This window comes from Spermophilus citellus, assembly GCF_964194105.1.
Source record: "Spermophilus citellus genome assembly, chromosome: 4".
In the NCBI taxonomy this organism is placed as follows: Eukaryota; Metazoa; Chordata; class Mammalia; order Rodentia; family Sciuridae; genus Spermophilus; species Spermophilus citellus.
In genome coordinates, this window is record NC_138185.1 from 223,786,302 (window position 1) to 223,812,419 (window position 26,118).

Genomic DNA, 26,118 nt, shown 5'->3' on the forward strand with positions numbered 1-26,118 from the left:
TTTCATAAAATAGGATTTTGAGGATTGAACAATCTGAATACTAAAATATAAAGGTGCTGTATATGCCCTTTTTTTCCTTTTTCTTCTTTAATTTTTCTTCTCCTTTCCAAATTTTTAGTATTTTAACATTTTGTATTTTCTAAATACATATGTGTGTTTGTTTTATGTTCTCTACTGTCTTCCCAAGTACTTGTCTACCCTAAATTACTATCTATTCTCTTGCTGCTAACCCTCTTCATTAGATTTCTCTTTCACACTTCCTAAGATATAGTAACTCTGTATCCTCTCATCTGACCTCCTCAGGATATCATCCTATGCCCCACCCCCAGTTTATTGTTCACTGTCAGAAACTGTACACCTTTTTAAAAAACTACTGATTATATTTTAGATAATAATTGAATTTAACATTTCTATACATTGCAACTAAATTGTAAATGTCTTAATAACAACAAATTGTTCATAGGTGGTATATTGTTGATATTGGGATCTGTTAACATTGTCTTTCATTACAAAGTAGAGGTCTTGGAGCCCTACAAGAGCACTACAAACCTATAGAGTAAAAATAACAACACCCCAGACCCACAGAGCTGGAAAGGAAGAAACATGAGCAACAAAAGACAAGAGAAGAAAGTTCCCCAAACAAATCAAGATGTCACATTATTAGAATCATTTGCAGCCATAGCAGAAGAAATTACAAAAGAGTTCAGGATGTACATGGTAAAATGTTCTGTGAATTCAAGGAAGATATGAGAGAGAAAATACAGGCAGTGAAAGATTACTTCAATAAGGAGCTATATAAACAAATACAGGAAGCAAAAGATCACCTCAACAGGGAGATAGAGGTTCTAAACAACAAACAAGCAAACAAACATCCTTGAAATGAAAGAAACCAAATTAAAAGCTCAAATGAAAGCATCACCAACAGAGTGGACCACTTGGAATATAGGTCATTGGACAATGAAGAATATATATATATATATATATATATATATATATATATATATATATATATATAACTTGAAAAGAACATAGATCACACAGTGATATGAAACCACAAGTGTATGAAACCACAAGCAGAATATTCAAGAAATTTGGGATAGAATAAAAAGACCAAATTTAAGAGTTATTGGGATAGAGGAAGGCATAGAAGTCAAAACCAAAGGAATGAGCAATCTAATTGATGAAACAATAGCAGAAAACTTTTCAAACATGAAGAATGTATTGGAAATCCAAATTCAAGAAGCATACAAGAAACCAAATGTACAAAATTACTACAGATCAACACCAAGGCACATTATAATAAGAATGCCCAACCTACAGAATAAATAGAGAATTTTAAAAGCCATGAGAGAAAGGAATCAGATTACATATAGGGGATAACCAATTAGGATAATGGCAGATTTTTCAACATAGTCCCTGAAAGCTAGAAGATCCCAGAATAACATATATTAAGCTCTGAAAGAAAATTGGTGCCAACCAAGAATCTTGTATCCAGCAAAATTAAGCTTTAGATTTAAAGATGAAATAAAAGCCTTCCATGATAAACAAAAGTTAAAAGAATTTATAGCTAGAAAACTGGCACTACAAAACATCCTTAGAAAAATATTCTATGAAGAGAAAATGAAAAACAACAATACAAATCAGCAGTGCAAGGTAGTGCACTAAAGGAAAAACTAATCAAAGAAGAAAATCAAGTCAAGTTAAATAACAAAAATAAACAAATATGGCTAAGAATAGAAATTATGTCTCAATAATAACCCTGAATGTTAATAGCCTAAACTCACCAAACAAAAGACATAGACTAGCAGACAGACAGACAGACAGACACACACACACACACACACGCACGCACACACACATACATAAGAGACCCAACAATATGTTGCCTCCAAGAGACACATCTCATAGAAAAAGACATTCACAGACTGAAAGTGAATGGTTGGGAAAAATCATAGCACTCACATGGACTGTGGAAGGAAGCAGAGGTTTCCATCCTCATATAAAATAAAGTAGACTTCAAACTAAAATCAATCAAAAAGGATGAAGAAGGACACTACATAATGCTCAAGGGAACCAAAATCCAAGAATACTGGGCTGGGGATGTGGCTCAAGCGGTAGCTCATTCGCCTGGCATGCGTGCGGCCCAGGTTCGATCCTCAGCACCACATACCAACAAAGATGTTGTGTCCGCCGAGAACTAAAAAATATATATTAAAAATTATCTCTCTCTCTCTCTCTCTCTCTCTCTCTCTCTCTCTCTCCTCTCTCACTCTCTAATAATAAACAAAATTTAAAAAAATCCAAGAATACTTAGCAATTATAATATATATGCCACAAACAACAGAGCAGCTATGTTCATCAAACTCTTCTCAATTCTAGAGTCAAATATACCAGAACACAATAATTTGGGGAGACTTTAACACACATTTTTCATCACTATATAAATCTTCCAAACAAAACTGAGCAAAGAAACTATAGAACTTAATAATACAATCAATAACTTAAGACTTAATTGATACATATAGAACATTTCAACCTTCAATGAGAGAACATACTTTCTTCTTAGCAGCACATGAATTCTTTTCTAAATAGACCATATACTATGCTACAAAGAAACTCTTAGCAAATAAAAAGTAGATATACTACCCTGCATTTTATTGGATCATAATGGATGAAATTAGAAATTAATGATAAAATTAGAAATAAAATCCACTCCAACACCTAGAGACAAAATAATATGCTACTGAATGAACAGTAGGTTACAGAATATATCAAGGAGGAGATTTAAAAGTTTTAGAAGTCAATGATAACACAGATACAACATATCAAAATCTCTGGGACACTATGAAAGCAGTTCTAAGAGGACAGTTCATTGCATGGAGGTCATTCCTTAAAAGAAGAAAAAGTCAACAAATAAATGGCCTCACATCACATCTCAAAGCCCTAGAAGAAGAAGAATAAATCAACAGCAAAAGCAGTAGAAGGCAATAAATCATTAAAATTAGAGATGAAATAAAAGCAAACTGAACAATTGAAAAAATTGATTAAACAAAAAGTTATTTCTTTGTAAAAAATATAAATAAAATTGAATGACCCTTAGCTATGCTAACAACAGTAAGGAGAGAGAGAACTCAAATTATCAGCATACACAATGAAAAAGGTAATATCACAACAGACACTACAGAAACACAGAGAATAATTAGAAATTATTTTGAAATCTTATACTTCAATAAAATAGAAGACATCAAGGCACCAAAAATTTTCTTAAGTCATACAATGTGTCCAGATTGAACCAGGGAGATATACACAATTTAAACAGATCACTATCAAGTGATGAAATAGAAGATGCCATCAGAAGTCTACCAACCAAGAAAAGCCAAGGACTGGATGGATATACAGCTGAGTTCTACAAGACCTTTAGAGAAGAACTAATACCAATACTCTTCAATTTGCTTCAGGAAATAGAAAAAGAGGCAGCACTTCCAAACTCATTCTGTGAGGCCAATATCACCCTGATTCCAAAACCAGGCAAACACATATCAAAGAAAAAATTTTAGACCGATATCTCTAATGAACATAGATGCAAAAATTCTCAATAAAATTCTGGAAAATCATATACAAAAACATATCAAAAAGATTGTGCACCATGATCAAATGGGATTCATCACAGGTATGCAAGGTTGGTTCAATATACAGAAATCGATAAATATAATTCATCACATCAATAGACTCAAAGATAAGAATCATATTCTCATCTCAATAGATACAGAAAAAGTATTTGACAATATAGAGCACCCCTTCATGTTCAAAACACTAGACAAACTAGGGATAACAGGAACATACTCAACATCATAAAGGGTATCTACACTAAGGCTCAGGTCAACATCATTGTAAATGGAGAGAAATTAAAGGCATTCCCTCTAAAAACTGGAACAAGACAGGGATGCCCTTTTTCACCACTTATATTTAACATAATTCTTGAAACACTGGCCAGAGCAATTAGACAAAAGAAAATTAAAGGGATATATATAGGAAAAGAAGAACTCAAACTAGCACTAATTGTTGATGATATGAGTCTGTTCCTAGAAGACCTAAAAAGCTGCACCAAAAAAACCTTCTAGAACTAGTAAATGAATTCAGCAAAGTAGCAGGATATAAAATCAATTCCCCTAAATCAAAGGTATTTCTGTATATCAGTGACAATTCCTCTGAGAGGGAAATTAGGAAAACTACCCCATTTACAATAGCCTCAAAAATACTAGGAAATTAACTTAGCAAAAGAGGTGAAAGATCTATTCAATGAAAACTACAGAACCATAAAGAAAGAAATCAAAGAAGACCTTAGAAGATGGAAAGATTTATCTTGCTCTTGGATACACAGAATTAATGTTATTAGAATAACCATACAACCAAAAGCACTATTCAGATATAATACAATTCCAATCAAAATCGAAAATAGAAATCCATAGAAATAGAAAAAGCAATCATGAAATTCATCTGGAAAAATAAGAGACCCAGAATAGCTAGAGCAATCCTTAGCAGGAATAGTGAAGCAGGTAGCATCACTATACTAGACCTTAAAGTCTACTACAGAGCAGTAGTAACAAAAACAGCATGGTATTGGCACCAAAACAGACTGGTAGACCAATGGCACAGAATAGATTACACAGAGACTAACCCACAAAACTACAATTATTTTATATTCGACAAAGATGCCAAGAACATGCATTGGAGAAAGGATTGCCTCTTCAACAAATGGTGCTGGGAAAACTGGAAATCCATATGCAACAAAATTAAATTAAACCCCTTTCTCTCACCATGCACAAAACTCAATTCAAAATGGATCAAGGACTTAGGAATACAACCAGAGACACTGTGTCTAATAGAAGAAAAAGTAGGCCCTAAGCTTCATAATGTCGGATTAGGCCCCAACTGCCTTAATAAGACTCCTATGGTACTAGAATTAAAACTAAGAATCAATCAATGGGATGGATTCAAACTAAAAAGTTTCTTCTCAGCAAAAGAAACAATCTGTGAGGTGAATAGAGAGCCTACATCTTGGGAGCAAATTTTTACCCTTCACATATCAGATAGAGCATGAATCTCTAGGGTACATAAAGAATTTGAAAAGCTAAGCACCAAAAAACAAATAACGAAATCAATAAATGGGCCAAGGACCTGGATAGAAAATTCTCAGAAGAGGATATACAATCAATCAACAAATATATAAAAAATCATCATCTCTAGCAATTAAAGAAATGAAAATCAAAACCACTCTAAGATATCTCACTCCAGTCAGAATGGCAGCTATTATGAAAACAACAATAAGTGTTGGTGAGAATGTGAGGCAAAGGTACACTCATACATTGCTGGTGGGATTACAAATTAGTGCAGCCTATATGGAGATTCCTTGGAAAACTTGCAATGGAACCACCATTTGACTCAACTATCCTTCTCCTCGGTCTATACTCAAAGGACTTAAAAACAGCATACCATCAGGGACACAACCACATCAATGTTTATAGCAGCACAATTCACAATAGATAAACTATGGAACCAATCTAGATGCCCTTCAATAGATGAACAAATTTGCTTTTGGAATCAGGGTGATATTGGCCTCACAGAATGAATTTGGAAGTTATGCCTCTTTTTCAATGGAATATTACTTAGCAATAAAAGATAATATAATCATGGCATTTTCAGGTAAAAGGATGGCATTGGAGAAGATAATTCTAAGTAAAGTTAGCCACCCCCCACATCAAAACCAAATGCCAAATTGTTTTCTCTGATATAAGGAGGATGGTCCATAGTGGGGTGGCAGGGAGCATGGGAGGAATAGATGAACTCTAGATAGGGCAGAGGGATGGGAGGGGAAGGGAGGGGGCAGGGGATTATTAAGGATGGTGGAATGCGATGAACATCATTATTCAAAATACATGTATGAAGACACTAGTTGGCATGAACATACTTTATGTATAACTAGAGATATGAAAAATTGTGCTGTACATGTGTAATAAGAATTATAATGCATTATGCTATCATTGATTTTTCAAAAGTCAATAAAAAACTAAAAAACCAATGGAAAAATGTTGTCTTTAACATGTGGAAACTAATCTGAAATAAGGGGATCAAGGGGGAAAAAGAATAGAAGAAAGATAAATGAAGTAGACAAAGGAGATTGAAGGGAAGTAAGAAAAGGAAGGATAGGGAAATCACTGGAATGAATCTGACCAAACTTCTTTATGTACTCATATAAGTAGACTTCAGTAAATCTATGAGGTGTATCTGCAATACACTAATTTTAAAAAATGACAGAAAAACCAATAGAGTGGAAGAAAGGGAACACAGGGAGGTAAGAGATGGGGGAAAGAGAAGTACTAGGGACTTACTGTGTCTTCCTTATTTTACTTAGTATGATGCTCTCTATTGTGTTATTTCCTGGTAAATGGATAGAATTAGAGAGCATTATACCAAGTAAAATAAGTCAAACACAGTAAGTCAAAGGGTGAATATTTTCTCTCATTAGCTCAATAGGGTTTTTTAAAAATGAAGAATCCCATGAACTAAGAAAGGAAACAGTAGAGCCGATAAAGGAGATTGCAGGGAAGGAGGAAGCCTGAGAAAGGGGAGAATTTCAGATATTAATTGTCTAAATGATGCTATGTGCATGTATGTATATATCACATTATACTCTACATTTATGTATATGTATAAAGCTCCAATTAAAAAATAAATAAATAGAGAAAGATCAGTAAATGGAGCAGGGCAAGGAACAAGGAGAGGAAAATCAGATGTACTAGGAATTGAAATGGAGAAAATTTTATTACAAACACATATAATGTTCAAAATTTACCCCACTGTTATGTGTAATTATAATATACAAATAAAACACTTAAAAAAATAATAGCAAGCCAGGCTTGGTGGCACATGCTTGTAATCCCAGCCACTCAGCAGGTTGAAGCAGGAGGGTCTCAAGTTTGATGGCTACCTTGGCAATTTAGTGAGACCCTGTCTTGAAAGTTAAAAAAATTAAGAGATGTGGGTATAGTTCAGTGTTAGAGCACTTACCTAACACACAAAAAATTGATCCTCAAATTATTTTTGAATGGCTGTGGGGCTGAAGGTTATAAGCAATTATAAGGCTTGTCTTATAACTGCTTCAGGCTGACAATTAGTTGTTTTCTCTGCCTATTTGGAATTCACAGAACTCTCATCCTATCTGTTCAAGATGAGACAGTGGAATGTCAGGGTCTATTTGTGGATTAGTTTGTAGCTTAATGGCCTAGATTTTTTATGGTATTCTCTATCAGTGAGGCATGGACACTCTAGGGCATTCAGCATCTAGGGAGTCCAGAGGTCCATGGTGGCAGCTGGTAGGCTATTGGATGAAATATACATAGGACTAGGATCATGCTAGGACAACAAAGCATCATTTCCTTGGAATCAATTAGCACAAAAGCAATTAGTATTAATGGCCAATCTTTGAAAACCATGAATACAGCAACTCATAAAGGTTAAGGTGAAGTCCAACATGGCATTGATTTGTGAATGAAAGGCATTTAAGGCTTTAGAAATGTTACCAGAGTTGTTAGAAATGTTTACACAATATTTAATTTTTATAATGTCATAGATGACCCCATTAACTGTAGTTAAGGAATCTAATGCCATCGTACTTTTTAAATATATCTTTCTATTGGCATTATATCTGTGTTTGGTAGACATCCCTTATCTCTGTCATTTAAGGCTTTCTTGGTAAAGTTAGCTAGGTCTTTTATGTGCCATACTGCACCTTTTAGACCAATATTAGGGATAAACAGCAGGGCTAGATAATCATAGTAGCAAGCACAGAAGCACAGTTTAGCCCTGCCTATGTAAAAGTTTAGGAAGATTTGCAGGTCTCAAAATAACTAAAAAAAGCTTGTGATTCTGGCAGTCTCTTTTGTTAGTTAGCAGGCAATCCTGACTAAGAAATCTTCCTTTATAACCTCCAGCTTTGCTCGTTTTTGGTGGGGTTGACACCAAACTACATTAAAAGAACAATTTTCTTTTTTTTAAACTTTCTTTTGAGTTTTCTTAAGTATCCATGGCAGTAGAATAGAAAAGTTATGTCTGATTTGTTCTACTATCTTTCCTATTCCCATGTCCCTTCATTCCCTTCATTAACTTTTATCTAATTCAGTGAACATATATTCTTTCTTCCACCCACTCCCCACATATATTGTGATTTAGCATTTGCATATTAGAGTGAACATTTGGCCTTAGGTTTTTTGGGACTGGCTTATTTCACTTAACATGTCAGTCTCCAGTTCCATCCATTTACTGGCAAATACCAAAATTTCATTCTTCTTTATGGCTCAGTAATATTCCATTGTGTATATGTATCATATCCATTCATGTGTGAAAGAACACCTAGGTTGATTCCATAGCTTAGCTATTGCGAATTGAGGTGCTATAAATATTGATGTGGCTGATATCATTATAGCATGCTGATTTTAAGTTCTGTGAGTATATGCTTAGGAGTGGGATAACTGGGTCAAATGTGGTTCCATTCCAAAGTTTTCTTTTTTTAGTTTTAAAAAATTGTTTTAATTAGTAATACATGACAGTAGAATGCGCTTTTACATCTCATACATAAATGGAGTATAGCTTCTCATTCTTCTAGTTGTACATGATGTAGAGTTACACAGGTCATGTAGTCATATATGTACATAAGGTAATAATGTTTGGTTTATTCCACTATCCTTTCTACCCCTATACTCCTCCACTTCCTTCACTCCCCTTTGTCTAGTCCAAAGTACTTCTATTTTTCCTGACCCCTTAATGTGACATAGCATCTACATATCAAAGAAAACATTTGGCCTTTTGTTCTTTGGGATTGACTTATTTTACTTAGCATGATATTCTCAAGTTTCACCTATTTACTGGAAAATGCCATCATTTCATTTTCTTTAAGGTGGAGTAATACTTCATTGTGTATAAATACCATAATTTCTTTATACATTCATCTGTTGAAGAGCACCTAGTTCCATAGGTTTGCTATTGTGAATTGAGCTTCTATAAACATTAATGTGGCTCTGTCACTATATTATTCTTATGCTAAGTCTGTTTTGGTGTCAGTACCATGCAATTTTTGTTATTATGGCTCTCTAGTATAATTTAAGGTCTGATATTGTTGTGCCTCCTGCTTCACTTTTCTCATTGAGGGTTGCATTGCCTATTCTGGGTCCCTTATTTTTCCAAATGAATTTCATTGTATGCTCTCTGTCATCCAGTGAGGAGGTCCATGGAACAGAGTAGAGGAGAGTGTGGCTGTGGAATTACAAATCTGGAGACCAAGATGGAAGCAGGTCTGATTTTATTGCAAATTTACCATGTATATATAGTTGGGCAGTAAATAAGCTGATTATATGCAGCCACCAATACAATTGCTTGTCAACTGTCCTTGCATCAACCAATCAAGGAGAGGGCTAGGGAGCAAGCACTAAGACTGCAACACATGGCCTCATGCTTAGGGTGCTGTGCCTGCAAGATGAGCAGCTTGCTGCTCATGCTCTAGCACAATGGGAGTGGCCTGCCACTCAGGCACCCTTAATGTGTGCCATGTATGCAGTACTCCATGCACTTGTCTCCACATTTCATGATAGCTTTTTCTACTTCTATGAAGAATGTAATTGGGATTTTAATAGAAATTTCATTAACTCAGCAAACACTTTGATAGTATGGCCAATTTGACAATGTTAATTCTGACTATCCAAGAGCACAGGACATTTTTCCATCTTCTAAGTTTTTCCTCAATTCCTTTTTTAGTGTTCTTTAGTTTTCATTGTAGCACTGTTTCACCTCCTTTGTTAGATTGATTTCCAGATATGCTATTTTTTTGAGGCCATTGTGCAATAGGTAGTTTTTATAATTTTTCTTTCAGCGGATTCATCAGTGGTGTATAGGAATGCATTTGATTTATTGGTTTTAATTTTACATCCTTCTACTTTGCTGAATTCATTTATTAGTTCTGAAAGTTTTATGGTTGAATTGGCTTTTCTAAATATAGCATCATGCCAACAGCAAATAGTGATAATTTGAGTTCTCTTCCTATTTGTATCCTTTTAATTTATTTCTTTTGTCTGCTCTGGCTAGAGTTTTAAGAATGGTCGTGAATAAAAGTGGTGAAATAAGGCAGTCTTGTCTTGTTCCAATTCTTAGAGGTAATTTTTTTTTAAATTTTTCTACATTTAGAATGATGTTGGCCTTGGGTTTAGCATATATGACTTTTACAATATTGAGGTATGTTCTTACTATCCCTAATTTTCCTAGTGTTTTGAACATGAAGGCATGCTGTATTTTGTCAAATGATTTTCAGCATCTATTGACATGATCATATGATTCTTGTCTTTAAGTTTATTGATGTGATGAATCACAAATATTGATTTCCATATGTTGAACCAATCTTGCATCCTGGGATGAACCCCACTTGATCATGGTGCACTATCTTTTTAATATGTTTTTGTATGTGATTTGCCAGAATTTTATTGAGAATTTGAGCATTGATGTTCATCAGGGATATTGTTCTGAAATTTTATTACTTTGATGTGTCTTTGTCTAGTTTTGTTGTCAGGGTAATACTAGCGTCATGGAATGAGTTTGTGAGGGTTCCCTCTTCTATTTCATGACATAATTTGAGGGGTGTTTGTTATTCTTCTTTGAATGTCTTATAGAACTTGACTGAGAATCTATCTGATCCTGGGCTTTTCTTACTTGATAGGTATATCATGGTGTCTTCTATTTAATTGTTTGAAGTTGTTCTGTTTAAATTGTTTATGTCCTCTGATTCAATTTGTGTAGGTCACATGCCTCTAGAATTTGTTGATGTCTGCAGGATTTTCTATTTTATTGGAGTATAAATTTTCAAAATTGTTTCTGATTATCATTTGTATTTCAGTAGTGTCTGTCATAATATTTCCTTTTTCATCACAGATTTAAGTAATTTTATTTTTCTCTCTTTCTCTTTGTTAGCATGGCTAATTGTTTATCAATTTTATTTATTTTTTTAAAGATCCAAGTTTTTGTTTTGTCATTTTTTAATTGTTTACTTTATTTCAATTTCATTGATTTCTGCACTGATTTTAATTATTTCCTGTCTCTTATTGCTTTTGGTGGTTTTTGTTCTTCTTTTTCTATGGCTCTGTGATATAAGGTTAGGTAATTTGTTTTTGACTTTCTATTTTTTTTAATTAATGAGCTTAATGCAATGAATTTTTCTCTTAGTGCTACCTTCAAAGGGTCCCAGAGATTCTAATATGTTGTATTACTATTCTCGTTTACTACTAGTTTTTTTATTAATTTAATCCCTGTTTTCTTCCACTATCTATTCATCATTTAGTAGCATATTACTTAGTCTCCAGGTATGAGAGTAGTTTCTACCTTTTTTCTATATTGGATTTTAATTTTATTTCATTATGATATGATAGAATGCAAGGTATTATCTCTATTTTTATATTTTCTAAGAGTTGCTTTGTGGTATAAGATATGCTATATTTTAGAGAATAATCCGTGTGCTGCAGAGAAGAAACTGTATTCACTTATTGATGGATGAAATATTCTATATATGTCTGTTAAGCCTAAATAGTTGATTGTATTATTAAATTCTATAGTTCCTTTGCTTCGTCTTTGTTTGGAGGTTCTATCCAGTAGTGACAGAGGTGTGTTAAAGTCACCCAGTATTTTTGTCTTGTGATCAATTTGATTTTTGAAATTGAGAAGGGTTTGTTGATGTGTATTTATGGCATTAATATTTCAGATTGATTTGTTCTGTTGAAACAGTATGAAATGTCCTTCTTTGTCTCTTTGGCTTGAAATTTATTTTATCTGATATAAAAATAAAAACACCTGCTTGTTTATATGATCCATGTAATTTATATGATTTTTGCCATCCTTTCACCTTCAGTCCGTAGATGTATTTGAGTATAAGGTGAGTCTCTTGGAGACTGCATATTTCTGGGTCTTGGTTTATAAAACAATCTGCCAGTCCTTGTCTTTTGGCTGATGAGTTTATATAAAAAACATTCAAGGTTACTTTTAAGAAATGATTTGTATTCCCAGACATCAATTGATTTGATTAATTATTCCTTTAGTGTAGTTCCCACCTTTGCTGGTTTTCTTTTCTTTTCCATATCATTTTTATAGAATATTTTGTTGAGTATATTCTGTAGTACAGGCTTTCTAGTTATAATTATCTTGATAAGTAGGAACAGATTAATGTTTTAAGTAAACATTGTTACTTCAACATGAAATTTTGGTTTATATTAGTGCAATAATATTTGACCTTAGAAAACCCTTAAATAACTTCAGATGATTTTTCTAATTATAGCCAACTTAATCACATACAAGTCTTTTTAAGGTTTGCCCTCCAAAAACCTTGAGCAACGTACTTAAACACACTATAACCTGTTCAATTTACCATGAAAAATACTTTCTGATCCAGAACCATTTTTCTTCTAGATTTTATGCTAAAATATATTTTCATACACAGAACTTTCTTATATCTCTTTCCTGATTGTTGATTGATTCTTAAATTTACATTCTGAAACAATCCTTATGAAATTCATGAATTTTTAAATTATTCTTCTTAATGAGATGAAATACTTTATGCCACAGTCTGGCTGGGCACAAAATCAGGAGCCACTCACCACCCTGTAGATTCAAAGAGCAATTCTTTATTCCCGAACTCTCACCGGCACTCTATATGAACGTTCTGGGAAAATCCACTCCTCCACCGGGCTCTGCATCCCAAATACTCTCTGAATCCCACGAGAACTCAATGGGAAATCAAGAAGTGGGCACCTGGAGGCAGCAGGATATGCCCTATTCCCAGCAGGATACACCTTAAACCTGGAACCGCCCTAAACCCCGATCTGCCCTGGTCCTTGAGCAGGGTCACTGCAAATGACCTGGGTCCAAGACAAGCCCATTTCCACAATGGAGAGTCCTCCCTCTAAGCAACATGGGGTAGGCTGACAAGGAAATTGCCATGCATCATTCCTACTTGGCTATGGCTCTCAGCATCTCCCCCCTTCTGATTAATTAAACAACAAGCAACGTGGCTTAAGGACCATGCCTGTTAGGTTGTCCAATTCAACATATGGTTCTTACCCGTCATCAGATAAACTGACCTCTAGGCATCAGCCTCCTGTCTTAGGTTGATACCACTGCAATTGGATCATACCCATCACTGACTACTGGTCCAGCATACAGCCATACTTGTGGATAGGCCTATGCACGAGTGTGGGGGGGATGAGGTTCTTTGCCTCACCTCTGTTGGCCCCCAAATTTGGCCTTGGTGCCAGTGGGGGGGGTGAGGTTCTTTGCCTCACCTCTGTTGGCCCCAAAATTTTAGACCATCACTAGCAGAAGGGAGGAGATACAGAAATGCCATGACAACAAGCCAATTGATGGCTCCTTTGGAAAAATTGCATCACTGGTGACACCATCAGGAAAGATATGCCAGCACTACCACAATTCACTGCACCAACAGATAGTTCACAATGCATACAAGTGATACATAGTCCAGGCAAGTTCTGCAAGTAGTTCAAAGTGGAGGAATCTATCAATATGTCCATCTCCTCCCAAAGTAAATCGACTCCTTGATTGAGCATTACTTGTTGAGTGATGCATCAGTTTATACAGTTTACTGTGATAGCTATCATAGAAGCTGTACTTTGGTTTTATCTTTGTCTTCACTGGCACTGGGATGAAGATAGGAATTCTGGCAATGATGCTACAAAGAAATTATGTAACATTTCAACAGATACTAAGAAAACAATTTTTTGAACAATTTACATTATCCTGAACAGAATTATTAAATATAATGAAAAGGAAAGGTGAAAGTAAACAAACAGATCTGTTAACCACTTTTAAAAACAATCCTTAACAGCTGTTTACCTAATTTAAATTAGTAAACAAACATATCTGTTAACCACCTATAAAAACAATCCTTAACAGCTGTTTACCTAATTTAAATTAGTAAACAAACATATCTGTTAACCACCTATAAAAACAATCCTTAACAGCTGTTTACCTAATTTAAATTAAACCATTTAAATCACGTGAATAATAAAAAAAAATTCGGATCCATTTTTTCATGAGCGCTCCTCATATATAAAATATGGACATATGCACATACAGACATACAACACAAAACACAAGAGTGCACACAAACGTACAACACATAAGACAATAGTAAAGGCCTTGTAGCTTTACACAGGTGAAATTTCCATTGCAATGTTTAAAAACTCCACAGCCAAAAAATAAAACTGATCAGAAAAACATTAACCTAGGTTTGTATGAGCTCAAAAAATAAAATAGAACTTTATGATGTGGGAAAATGCAATAATAAAATAGATATTGAAAAAAGCATCCTGGTTAATCACTGTTGCAGATGTGAGAATAGCCAAGCTGGAGCTCTGGATATCAGCTGTTATGGATTTGAGTCTAATCATCTTCTTTTTGGTCTGTAGAAATCACTTTGGTTAGTCTCTCTGGAATCCAAATCGGCTGCTGTTCTCCTGTAGAAACACACAAACAGAACCCCAACTCCAGACAATCACTGGGTCAGGACTTTTCCATTGCCCTGTTAGAATATCTTTCCAAAGTACTCTAGGCTTATGTACATTTTTTGGATACATATGTCTTTCTGCAGCACTAAGCCCTGATGAATCCAAATTCAAAAAGTTTAGAGTAAAAAGGGTTATTTTAAGTTTATCTTTGGGGGATATATACCCCTTTCCAATTCCCTCTTTTTGCTTTAATAAGTACATTTTAATAGTTTGATGAGTAAAGCAATCTTGTAGCAGATTATTTATGGTGTTTGTAGCAGATTATTTATGGTGTTTGTGTAAAAACCACTATGGTTGTTATTTAAATTAAACAAAGGGGGGGGAATGTTAGAGTCTGTAAACAAGTCAGGATGGTGCCTGGTATTTTGCCAGGGAGAGTGGTTTGTGAAGTAATGCCAGTAAGCCATTAAGTGTGGAGATTTCTTATTGGTTGACTGCTGTATCTAGTTTATGTTAATTAGATAAGCTGTGTGGAATGTAGAAATACCTCTGTTGTCCTACAATAAACAGCTCCCACTCCTGCTGTATCAATGTACACAAGTTGTCCGTCATCCCCCCGGTTATTTTGCTGCAGCTGGACTGCGGCAACTTTATGCCATTTAGAATACTTTCATTAAAACACAACTGAAATCTTTTTGTACCGTTTGAACATAGAATTACACCTGCTGAATTTTAATTAACCTTGTTTTTAGTAAAGACCCAGAAGCAAGGTAATCTTAAACTCTTGTTCATTTACCAACTTATAAAAACACATTTAATAAACCAAAATGTATATTACCTTGTGGAATGTAAAAACTCAAGAGTACTTGATTTTATATTTTTTCAGTAAATGATTTAGCATTTTTACTTTGCAAATTAATTAGCTGTCTCCTCTAACAAACATATTTATGAAGATTAATACCAATTATGTTGAATCTAATTTACTCATTTTTAACTATAAAAACAAAGATATCAGACAGGTGTAGTTACTAGTATTATCCATTCTTTCCCTGATGAAGTAAAATTGTAGAAGCAATGAATATGATACTTCAAATATTTTATAGAAACCACATTCTACTAATTGCCTGACCATCTAGGAAAACTTGTGTGTAATTTTACAGACATCATTACTCTTATCTGTTTAACCAATTTAAATTGAACCCTTTTTCTTAAATGTTTAAGTCACATGAATGAAAAGCTATTTGGATCAATTCCCTTATTATATTTTAATTTATGAATGCTCGTTTATCTATGTGCCAATTTTGATACCTTGTAAATGATATAGAGCCAAAGACACAAAGATAGACACAGGTACAACATGTAGGTATGCATAAATATACATAAAAAGCAACAGAAAGTAATTTGAGTACTTTGCCTTGGAATAAAGAGAGCAGGGGGGAAAAGGTAAAGGGGGAAACTATGTTTAAATAAAATAAGACTGATCAAAATAAAATATATTAATTTAGGTGTGCAGGATTCAAATGAGAATTCACCACAAAACCATGAGCTCAAAATAAAAACTACATAGTTCTGAGGGAAAAAGTTAACTCAGCCATAATTAGTAAAGGAGCATCTGGAACATCTTTATCACACCAAAGTGTAACTTTGGATCAAATTAGAATCAGTCCTGATTTTGAAAAGATATGGAGCCTGTGAAATCTTCAGGTCCATGTTCTCAAAGTATAGAAGACTTACATGTATGAGATATTTTTCCTCCCTAAACACTCATGCTTCGGTAGGAACTTTAATTTATTATTTGCCATTTTGACCCTAGAGACAAAGACTATTTAATAATGAATCCTGACTCCAAGAGATAGTTGAAGTTGTCATAGCTTTTTCCCAAGAGAAACAGGAGCTTGGCTTAATAATGGTCATTGGTATTTGGGGAGGTTGCTTTAGGGGCCCCAAGTGGGATTATGTCATTGCATAAATAAGTGTAGATTTTGGTATAGGGATTATGAAGGCTTGGATGTAGATGACTTCTGACCACTCCTGTTAGGGTCTGTAAACAAGTCAAGATGGCGCCTGGCATTTTGCCAGAGGGAGTGGTTTGTGAAGTAACGCCAGTGAGCCATTAAGTGTGGAGATTCCTTATTGGTTGACTGCTGTATCTAGTTTATGTTATTTAAGATAAGCTGTATGGAATGTATATATACCCCTCCTGTCCTACAATAAACGGCTCCCACTCCTGCTGTATCAATGTACACAAGTTGCTCGTCGCCCCCCAGTTATTTTGCTGCAGCCGGACTGTGGCACACTCCTTTTTATTTGGAAAAAGTGGTACAGCTGCAAGAATGTATTACAATTTGAGCTTCTATTCAGAGGCCATTGATTTGAATCCCCTAGCTCATACTAGGGCATACATTAATTTTTTAAAAAGGTGTTTTCTTTTTAAGTTGTTAGGTTTAAAGTATTCCAGTGACAAAGGATACATCCAAGCAGGGATTCCTGTGAAATGGAGGTGTTTCTCTGCATATTAGCTATTCTGGAAAAGAAGAGGGTTTCTTTTTGTTTGATTGTTTGTTTCTTTGTTTTGGGTCATGCTGGGGATTGAACCCAGAGCCTTGTACATTTTTAGCATGTGATACATCACAGAGCTGGGCTTCTAGTCCTTCTAGTCTTAAATTCTATAATTAAGGCCCTGAATTCCACCAAAATTATACCTCTAGGGAATTAGGGACCTCTCATTTGTTATTTCTCAGGTATTCCTATAGAAATCCTGCACTAACTTTCTTGACCAGATACTTCTGGCCCCTATGCCAGGTATGCACAGACTTTTTTGAGCTCCTATCACCAGGAACATGAGTACCTTCTCTACCAACTTGGAGGAATGAATATTTCTCTTTCACTTTTGAATATATGCTTTTGTTTTTATGTGGCCCTTTTCCATGGGCTGTGTAACTCCCCTATGTTTTCTTATACTCCTAGCACCTTGAAAATTATACTTTCTTTTCCAGTGGTGTTAGTCTCTTTACAGATGCCCCAAACCCCAAGTAACCTTATTGTTGAGGGGTCTCTAAATAGCATCTCAGCTATCCATATCCTACTCTTTGTAGTTTTAGTAAACACAGATAAAGGAAAAGACTGGTTTTATCTTGGTCTATTTTATTTTGTCTGATGGTGAAAGAGAAGACTAACAACCACAACTAACAGCCCTCATCTCCATCAGAAATTTCTGATAAACAAGCAAAGGAAGGTATTTGAAAGGAGCTGACAAAAAAAGCAGAGAAAAATTATTGAAAGAGAAGGAGCAAAATTACACAGGAGTCAGAAATGTGTGAAGGAGTAGAAGGTTGGGAAGAAGCAGAGGTGGTTGCAGCCAGCACCATGTTAAACCCTGATTCACCTAATCTCCTTTTGGAAAAGTCATGGGGTTAGCATAATTAAATGCTTGTACAATTTGCTTGCATTGTTGAGCTTTGTATCATGTCTGGCACAGTTTAGTCTAACTGCAGCTCACTACTGATTATTCTGTCACAGGAGTTTTCAAATGCAGGCACCCTACTGGCTTTTAACTTACTTGACCCATGCCTGCTGAGAATGTGGCAAAGAACCAAAAGCTCTGACATGACATTATGAGCAAGTACAGTGGTTGAGAAGTGAAAAGAGAGCACACAGTCTCACAAAGAGATTAAAAACCATGAACAGTTAAACCTCAAATCACAAAAGGTAAGGTTAGGCACATGGTGGGGAGACTGAGCAGCATGTTAGAGTTTGGTAAGGTCACAGGTTTTCCACCCTTCCAGGCAGTAGGGTTTCCAATGTTCTAAACAGGGATAACTTCTGGTCAGGAGTGTCCCCAACAGACCATCAGTTGCTCCTCAGACTGCATGTGGTACTATCAGAAAATCAGATAGAAAATAAAGGTAGACATATATGATGTAAAGGGGGTGTCCCTGGAAAGGGACTTACCTCCTGACTGGCTGTCCAAAATGTTATTGTCAGGGTATACAGATGGGGTCCAGGTCCTTATTGTCAAGAATAAAGAACTGAGCAAGACACACATAAGTAACAAGCAAAGTACAGATTTATTGAAGGTGAAGGTAAAGGTGGAAGTAGCATTTTATTTGGTAGAGTGGAGTGGACCAAGCAAGAAATAGGAGCTCAAGGCCCTGATCTCTGGAAATTAGGGTCTTATATGATGATCTGTCAAGCATCTTCTTCCCTATATAGACCTGATTAAACAACTTCCTCCACTTGCTCCCACTGGTTACTTTATGATACTTGATTAGAATATTGTCCAATTTATCTCCCATTGGTTACTTTAGAAAACCTAACAATAATACTGCCTACAATACCCCCATTGGTCATAATAATACTGAACTTTTGGTGGCAGTTATAATTTTGAAAAGTCCTCCATGCAGGAATTGTCATAATAATGAGATTTATTGTAAACCTGGTCAGGATTTGATTCTTTGTATTTTCCTCCTGCGGCTTCTTTCTAAAAACCAGTCTATGCCACCCTGGTGGCCCTGAATTCCTACCTAAGAAAACTATACTCAAAGTGAGGAGAAGGAAGGAAACAATGAAGACTAAAGAAGAAGGAAGTAAAATAGAGCCAGCAAAAACAGTAGGAAAATTAACAAAGTTGAGGGTTAGCTTTTTGAAAAGATAAATACAATTGACAAACTTTTAGCTCAACTAGGAATAAATAAAAAATACATAAATAAACAAGATAGGAATTGAAAGAGGAGACATTGCCACTGGTATCACAGAAATGCAAGAGACTGCTATGTGCAATTGTGTGCCAAGCAAGAGAATAACCTACAGTAAATGGATCTGTTTCTAGGTACACACAATATACTGAGACAAACACACACAAAAAGATAAAATCTGAACAAGCCAATAACAAATAAGGAGACTGATCAGAAATTAAACCTCCCATATAAAAAGCAAGAACCTGATGTCATCACTGGTGAGTTCTACCAAGCATTTAAAGAACAAATGATACCATTCCTCTCAAATTCTCTCAAAAATTAAAAATGAGGGGATACTGTCAAACTCCTCTTTCCAGGACAGCATTACCCTGATACCAATGCCAGAAAAGACCACAAAAGAAGTACAGATCAGTGCCTCTGATAAACATAGAAAATTTCTTAACAAAATACTAGAAAACCACATTCAACAGCACATTAAAAGTACCATTTACCATGATCATGTGGAATTTATCCTGGGAAAGCAAGAATGATAGAACTTATACAAATTAATCAATGTGATACTTCGTTAATGGAAAGAAGAACAAAAGTAATTTTATCATATAAACAAGTGCAAAATGGACATCCTATAAAATTTAACATATTTTAAAATTATGAATGATTCTCAACAAATTAGGTAGAGAAGGAATGAATCTCAACACAATAAAGGCCATTTATGACAAGTCCACAGCTAACATCATTTTAATAGCAAAACACTGAACTTTGTTTTCTAAGCTCAGAAAGAAGTAAAAGACATTCACTCTTGCTGTGAACAAAAGCTTGATACTTGTCCTCAATGCAATCCAATAATGAGAACAGGGTATTGAGAAAAAGAAAAAAGAAGTTTCATTTTTTTGATAGTAAAGGAGAAACACAGGAGACTTCTATTACAGAGGCTGGGATTCTGCCCACTAGCAGAAAGAGAGGTGTTTAAAGAGTTGATTGAAAGACTACATTCCACGTGTTCTCTTTTGCAGTTGTAATTCACTTGTTAATTTGGGAGATAATCATTTTGAAAATCTTCTGGTATAATTCCCAAAGTCTTGATTAATTTATTTATATAATGGGTGTGTACTCAGGGACAGATAAATATGCCTAATGTTTCCCCTAAGGTTAGGGAATAGGAATGATTAGGGAGGAGCAGGGAGAGAGGAAGAGAAAGAAACATATCCATTTTTTTTTAAAAAAATGGCAGTAGCAGAGCATCAAGGGATATATTCAGAGCATAATGTGGACCACTGTTTAATTTCCCCACTTTCAATTTCTACATTCTATTTCTATGGAAAAATGGATGAAGACATCTCCAAGCTGCTTCATGCTAAAAGAGAGTGAAGATGGGGAAGGAATATAAAGTCCTTGTTCTCTATCAGATGGGATGTGGACAGTTAAGGGTATTCAGCATCAGAGAAGTCCAGAGGTCCACAGTGCCAGATGGAAGGTGACTGGAACAAAGCATACATAGTGCAGGAGTCATGCTATACAATAATACACAAGACAGAAAAGCGTTACTTTTTTTGGTAAACAATTAATACCAAAGCAATTAGAATTTCAGTCAGCCTCTGAAAACCACAAAACAGCAATTCATAAATATTTAAGTGAAAAACAGATCAAGTTTATCAATGTAGAATTTTAGGAAGATTTGTAGGACCTGCTGTGTATGGCTATGGAGTTCAAAAGTAATGATTTACTTACACTCCTTTTTAAAAATTTTATATGTGCAAGTGTTGTGTTGATACCTGGAATTTCTGAATTTCTTATGTTTATATACATCAATGTTGAGAGCCACAGCTGAAGGGGCCCCACAAACTTCCAGCTGCCAGCAAACTTCCAGCTGCCAGCTGATGATTGGCTCACAGCGGCCCCAGCAACTTCTAGCTGCCAACTGATTGGCTCCTATGCGGTGATACTCATTGGGCTGTTTCCCTGCCCTTTCAGACCACGGAGCTGCTCATTGGGGGACTTTTTTAGCCCTGCCCATGTGACTCAGCCAATTGGCCTCAAGAGCAGGAGGAGTGGGGGAGGTGAAGAGGCTTGTGGGAAGCCAGTGGTGGCAGTTGGGCTCTGAAGGTTTTTCCTGAGGAGCTGTTTTGTTTGGCGTGTGTGGTTCTAAAAATAAAGTTTGTTTCTTTTGACAAGTGGCTCCTGAATTGTGCACAGCCAGACTGCAGCATTTGGTGGGCCACATGGGGAATGACTGAGGGTAAGTGATAAAGTAAACTGCTTGCCTCTGAGGGCAGGGCGAGAGGATAGGTAGCCATTTTAAGATTATTCTTTTGTTTTGCTTCACTTTTGTTTTAAGTTGCCTGTCCCTGGATATGTGTAAGATGGAAGGAAAACCGCTCACATCTGAGGAACAGATAGGGAGAAAGGATGGATGGACATTTCAGGAGGCTATTATAATGATTTTGTGTTGTTCCAATTTTGTTTCACTCTGTTTCAGTTTTGTTAGGCGTTATCTTGTAGGGTTGTATTATAGTAGAAATATGGGATCAGAAATTAGTAAAAAAAAAACGAACTGAAAGAGTGTTAAGTAAATTGTTATAGGAAGGAGGCATCTCAGTAAAATCAAGAACAGTCAGGGCATACGTTGATACAATACAAAAATGTAGCCCATGGCTTTTTAAGGAGGAGTTGTTAAATATATCACAATGGAACCAACATGGTAAAGATTTAAAAAGAATAGAAAAGAAAAGGCCAGGGATTCTGCCAGTTGGCACATTGCCATTTTGGACTTTGGTATCTTGTTTGCTTAGTCCAAAGCCTTCAGTTCAGACAAAGGTAGAGGAAGGAGAAGACATACTGATTCAAGTAAAATAGAAGGTCTCTCAAGTTAGTCAGAAAGAGGAAAAGATTCAAGTAAAAGAGAAGGTCTTTTGAGCTAGTCAGATAGAGGAAGAAAGCTTAGAGCAGAAAAAGCCATCAGGGGAAAAGTTACAACAGGAGACTGCTACTAACACCTTTCTATCACCAGAGGGCATAAGTGTCCAACCAACAGCACCACCTCCATATGCTGGGAGGCCCCCAAACCCTGCAGTTGATAGTTGGGATCCTGAGAGAGGATCTCAAATATTAACATGCCCTGTATTTGAGGCAGGAGGGCAGCGAATTCACCATGCTTTAAATTTCAAAACAGTAAAGCAGCTAAAAGAGGCTGTAACAACCTATGGTCCTCAAGCACCCTTCACTGTAAGCATGGTCGAATCCATTAACAACTTGAACATGATGCCAGCAGATTGGGCTAATATGTGTAAAGCTGTGCTAAATGGAGGACAATACCTGTTATGGAAGGTTGTCAATGAGGAATTTTGCAAGGAGATGGCTAGGCAAAATGCAACAGCTGGATATCCTCAGAGAAATCTAGATATGTTGTTAGAAAAGGGACCTTATGAGGATCAGCAGCAACAAATTGCATATGATCCTGGTGTATACGCACAAATTGCTGTAGATGCAGTTAAGGCATGGAAGACTTTACAAGGACATGGAGGTTTACAAGGTCAATTATCTAAGGTAATACAATGAGCTAATGAACCTTACACTGAATTTGTAGATAGGCTTATTCAAACAGCTACCAGAGTTTTTGGGAATACAGAACAAGCAATGCCATTAAAAAACAACTGGCTTATGAGCAAGTGAATCATTGGTGCAGAGAAGTCATTAGACTATGGAAACATGAAGATTTAAACACATATATTAAATTATGTAGAGACATTAATGAACAAGAACAAGTTGTGGCAGCTGCAGTAAAACAGCCTTTAGAACAAGGGCAATTTGTGGCAGCTGCAGTACAACAGGTTTTAGATGCCAGGCAAAGAACATGCTACAATTGTGAACAAACAGGACATTTTAAAAGGAATTGCCCCATAGGAAGAGGGTTTAACAAAACTAGGTATCAAAGGAGTAGAATACCGGGTATTTGCCCACGATGCCATAGAAGGAGACATTGGGCTAATGAATGCTGTTCTCAAACCAACATAGAGGGTACTCCATTATCAAAAAATGAACGAGGACCAGGTGTTTATCCACAATATCATGGAGAAAGGCATCGGGCTCCATTGCCAAAAAATGGAAAGGGGGGCCCAATGCTCTGGGGCCCAAAACCACAAATATACGGAGCACTGAAGGAACCCAGCAACCCCATCAGGGTAGTTCCCAGGACACATTGACCATCAGATCCCTCATCAGACAAACCAGAGGGAGCGCAGGGTTGGACATCTGTGCCTCCGCCAGAGCAGTACTAACTCCAGACATGGGAGTTCAAATCATTCACACAGGGGTAAAAGGACCTCTTCCCAAAGGAACAGTAGGCTTATTATTGGGATGCAGCTCTTCTACTCTAAAAGGACTTATGATAAGTCTTCAGGTAATTGATCCTGATTATGAAGGTGAAATAAAAATTATAGCCAGTTTTCCACAGGGTATATCAGTAATTTCACCAGGAGATAGAATAGCACAGTTACTAATAATACCCAGCCTACATGATAAATTTTCCAGTCATACTGTAGAAAGAGGTTCCAAGGGATTAGGCTCCACAGGTGTAGATTGGGCTATGCTTTCTTTAAATTTAGATTCTCGCCCCATGCTAAAACTAAATATTCAAGGACATGAATTTAATGGGCTACTGGATACAGGTGCAGACCTTAGCATCATCTCTCATCAAGAATGGCCAAATCATTGGCTATTACAACAAGCCACTCAAATGCTTCGAGGCCTAGGAGTGGCGACTAATCCCCATAGAAGTGCAATGGTATTAGATTGGAAGGATCCTGAAGGATGCACCAACTATTATGACTAGACAAGGTTTTAGGAAAGGAAAAAGATTAGAAAAACAAGAACAAGGTATAGCAGCACCAATACAAATAGATCAAGGAACAGACACACATGGGTTGGATTTTCAGAAAGGGCCACTGAGACAACCAAAATTACTTGGAAATCAGAAAGACCAGTATGGGTTCCTCAGTGGTCCCTGACTAAAGAATAGATACAAGCAGCCCATGACCTAGTCAAACAACAATTAGCAGAAGGACATATACAACCTTCTGTATCTCCCCATAATACTCCCATTTTTTGTCATCAAAAAGAAATCTGGTAAATAGAGATTACTGCAAGATTTAAGAGCCATTAATAATGAGATGGTTATTATGGGACCTGCTCAATTGGCGATTCCTCAATTGTCTGCTTTGCCAAAAACTTGGTATGTTTTAGTTATAGATATTAAAGATTGTCTTTTTTTCAATTCCAATTCATCCTAAGGATAGTCCACGTTTTGCATTTACTATCCCTGCACTGAATCATGAAGGTCCTGATCAGAGATATGAGTGGAAAGTACTCCCTCAAGGGATGGCTAACAGCCCAACTACGTGTCAAATTTATGTTAACAAAGTAATCCAGCCACTTAGAAATCAAAATCCTTAACTCCAAATATTTCACTATATGTATGATGTATTATTAGCACACAAAGTTAAAAACACATTGCTAAAATGTTATGCCACACTTACAAACTTATTAAAAAATTATAATCTAGAGATAGCAATAGATAAAGTACAATTAAATTTTCCCATTAATTATTTAGGAGTTCTATTATCCTCAACCATGGTCTGTCCACCAAAAATTCAAATATGAGTAGATCAACTCAAATCACTTAATGACTTTCAAAAGTTATTAGGAGACATAAATTGGATAAGGCCTTATCTAGGTATACCAACAGGAGAGTTGGGACCTTTATTTGATATCCTAAAAGGTCCATCAGATCCAAATTCACCCCGAATGTTAACGCCTGAAGCAAGAAAGGCATTAAAAATCATTGAAACATATATGGAAAATATGCATTTGGATAGAATTGATATAAGTTTGCCTTTATTATTTATTGTACTACCAACAAAAAATATTCCTACAGGAGTATTTTGGCAAGAAGGTCCACTTTATGGATACATTTATCTTATTCTCCTAACACTATTCTTACTAGGTATCCTGAGGCTGTAGGACAATTAATACTCAAACGAATAAAAGCAGCAAAGAGAGTGTTTGGAATTTCTCCCAATAAAATTATTACTCCATATACTATGAATCAAATCGATGAATTAGCTAATGAGTTAAATACTTGGGCAATAATCATGTGCAAATCTAATGTTTCATTTGATAACCACTTACCATCTAATCCTTAATTGTCTTTTTGGTTATTGCATCCTGTAATTTTTCCAAAAATGACAAGAAAAACACCTATGATGAATGCTCCAAATATATTCACTGATGGGTCAAATAATGGTACAGCAGCAATAGTTACACCTGATCAAACTTGTACATTTTAAGTACCCAAACAATCAGCTCAAAAAGTAGAGCTTAATGCAGTATCACAAGCTTTTGTGATGTTTAAAGATTCTGTATTTAATTTATTTTCTGATAGTCAATATATAGTTAATGCTATAGTATCCCTTGAAGATGCTGGTAGGATTTCCCCTTCCTCTACTGTTTTCTCTTTGCTTTCCACTATACAAAGTCTAATCTGGGACAGAAAAGATCCATTCTTTATAGGACATATCAGGGCACATACAGGATTGCCTGGAGCCCTTAGTTTGGGCAATGATTTAGCTGATAAAACTACACATGACATACATATTTTCTCTACACTAGAAGAAGCTATAAATTTTCATAAAAAGTTCCATGTCAATGATAGTACTTTACAAAAGTGTTTTAAAATAACTAAGGAACAAGCTAGACAAATAATAAAACAATGTCAAAATTGTGTGACCTTTTTACCACAAGTTAATCTTGGAGTCAATCATAGAGGACTGATACCTAACCATATTTGGCAGATGGACGTCACACACTTGCCAGAATTT